The 2,824-nt window shown below is 37.5% G+C and overlaps 1 non-coding gene across 1 annotated transcript; it reads right to left on the bottom strand.

Annotated features, from left to right (window-relative positions):
• Positions 1 to 1,199: 1,199 nt before the first annotated feature.
• LOC121228607 (small nucleolar RNA R71) lies at positions 1,200 to 1,306 on the bottom strand. Its single transcript, XR_005926183.1, has one exon. It is a non-coding gene; the product is annotated as a small nucleolar RNA R71 (small nucleolar RNA).
• Positions 1,307 to 2,824: the final 1,518 nt, after the last annotated feature.

Here is a 2,824-nt window from a genome sequence, read left to right as displayed (position 1 = left end):
GGTGAAACCGAATGAGGGGATCCATAGATCGAGTTAATGCAACCCTAGGGTGTTAATTAGAGAAAGGTCTCAATTATTCAATCTAGGGATTAGACGTTATTAGTCTTGAATAGGGATAATAACATAACTTAAGGATCTCTACGGAACAAGTTAAATGAATAAATCGTCTGATTCAGATCCAGAATAACAAGTGCAGTCAATCGATTTTCCCAAAAGCAATTCCCCAATTCTATTCTCTGTGAGTTCTTAGTTTAGATAATTAGTTAGTTAAAACAAAACCTCTTTATTCCTAGGCTAGATAATAAAAAGACAGTCATTACTAGTACTTTTAGTTCCTTTGGGTTCGACAATCCGGTCTTGCTAAAACTTTACTACTGTTCAATAGGTACACTTGCCTACATCGCGATAATAGTTAGTTTCAAGAACGATTAATTATAAATATTTAAAACCTATTACGAAATCACACGATCAAGTTTTTGGCGCCATTACCGGGGAACTAAAATATTAGGAACACTTAATTTTTATTACTTTAGCCATTTATTTTCTTGCAATCTAATTTTATTTTTAATTTCATTCTAATTTACTAATTTTCTTTTTCTTTCTTCTGGCAGGTTTTTTATAGTTTATGACTAGAAGAAACCCGTTAGGACCACTACTTTTTGACGAAGAAGTCAATCGCACAGTTCGCAGAAACCAAAGAGAAATAAGGCGAAGCCTAAGATACACAGAGAACGAGCAAGAATACGATACTCAACCCCCAACCGAAGAGATGGCTGAACACCAAGACAATCAGCTACCTCCTGCAATTGCGGCTAATCAAAATCTTGTTCCACGCACTATGTATGATTATGCTAAACCTTCTTTAACAGGAACTGAATCAAGCATAGTTAGACCTGCTATAGCTGCAAATACTTTTGAACTGAAACCTAACGTAATTCAAATGATACAACAGTTTTTTCAGTTTGATGGTTTGCAGGATGAAGATCCCAACGCTCACTTAGCAAACTTTTTGAAACTATGCGATACATTTAAAATTAATGGCGTTTCTGACGATGTCATTCGTCTTCGGTTATTCCCTTTCTCATTGAGGAACAAAGCTAAAAAAGTGGTTGAACTCGTTACCACGAGGGTCAATTACAACTTGGGAACAAATGACCGAGAAATTTTTACTAAAATATTTTTCGTCGGCTAAAATGGCTAAATTACATAATGATATCTCTTCTTTTGTGCAGATGGATTTAGAAACACTCTATGATGCATGAGAGAGATACAAGAACCTTTTGAGAAGGTGCCCTCACCAAGGGTTACCGCTTTGGCTTCAGGTTCAAACATTCCATAATGGCCTGAATTCTTCGACTCGGCAAATGGTTGACGCAGCTGCTAGCGGAACCATCAATAATAAAACACCTGAGTAATGCAGTGGCAAGTCATGAGGACAAAGCCAACGAAAACAGCCGATGTTTATAACGTAGATTCGGTCACCATGCTCTCTAATCAGGTAGAACTTTTGAATAAAAAAATTGATGGTTTTCTTAGTTCTTCACAGGTTCACCCAGTAATGCAGTGTGAAGCAAGTGGAGGTGGAACAAGCCATTCGGAATACCAACCTTATGGCTACAACAAGGATAACGAGCAATTAAATTACATGGGTAATAATCTTCGACCTCAAAATATCCATATAGTAACACTTATAATACAGGTTAGAGGAACCACCCAAATTTCTCATGGGGAGGCCAAGGAAATCAGCGACCACCTCTAGGCTACCAACAGCCACCCTATCAACAGGAAAAGAAACCGAACCTTAAAGAGATGCTCACAAAGTTTATCTGGTATCAGAAACCCGTTTTTAGAACACCGAAATGGCACTTAAAAATCAACAAGCGTCAATCCAAGGGCTCGAAACTCATATAGGCCAGCTTTCTAAACTAATCTCTGAATGACCACAAGGTAGCTTGCCAAGTAATACTGAACCTAACCCAAGGGAACAGCTCAACGCGATTAATATTCAAGATGACAAATGAGTCATTGAGCCTGAACCAGAACCGAGGCAAGAAACTGTGCTAAGCAAAGGTCAAGGTAAGGTAGGTCATAATAAAAATAAATCAGTGAATGTCAAATATAAACCTTGTGTGCCATACCCCAACGCGACAAGGAAAGGCCGCTCAGATGAACAATTTGGTAAATTCCTTAAACTCTTAAAAAAATTACACATTAACTTACCGTTTATTGAAGCTCTATCACAGATGCCAAATGCAATGAAATTTTTAAAGGAGCTTTTAGCAAATAAGAGGAAGTTGGACGAGGCATCGCATGTGGAGCTAAACGCAGTGTGCTCAGCTATTCTGCAAAATAAGCTACCGAACAAATTAAAAGATCTAGGGAGTTTTATGATTCCTTGTTTAATTGGTAGTTTAGATGTTAATAATGCATTAGCTAATTTAGGGGCTAGTATCAACGTCATGTCTTACAAAATGTTTAAGCAACTAGGTCTCAGGAAACCCAAACAGACTAGGATGAGCATTCAATTAGCATTCAATTAGCAGATAAAACTATAAGATTCCCTAGGGGTATTATTGAAGATGTGCTAGTTAAAATCGAAAAATTTATATTTCCCGTTGACTTCATTATTCTAGACATAGAGGAAGATAGCAACACTCATTTGATTCTAGGAAGGCCCTTTTTAGCAACTGCTAAAACAATTATTAAGGTTGGCACAAGTGAACTCACACTCCATGTGGGAGACGAAACAATCACCCTTCAAGCTCGCAATTCCGGCAACACATTGGAAATTGAAGATGATCATCTAAACCGTTCTACTAAAACT

The sequence above is a fragment of the Gossypium hirsutum genome, chromosome A04, assembly GCF_007990345.1.
Source record: "Gossypium hirsutum isolate 1008001.06 chromosome A04, Gossypium_hirsutum_v2.1, whole genome shotgun sequence".
Lineage (NCBI taxonomy): Eukaryota > Viridiplantae > Streptophyta > Magnoliopsida > Malvales > Malvaceae > Gossypium > Gossypium hirsutum.
The sequence above is the reverse complement of the archived record's forward strand: the minus strand, read 5'-3'. Positions and strand labels throughout refer to the sequence as shown.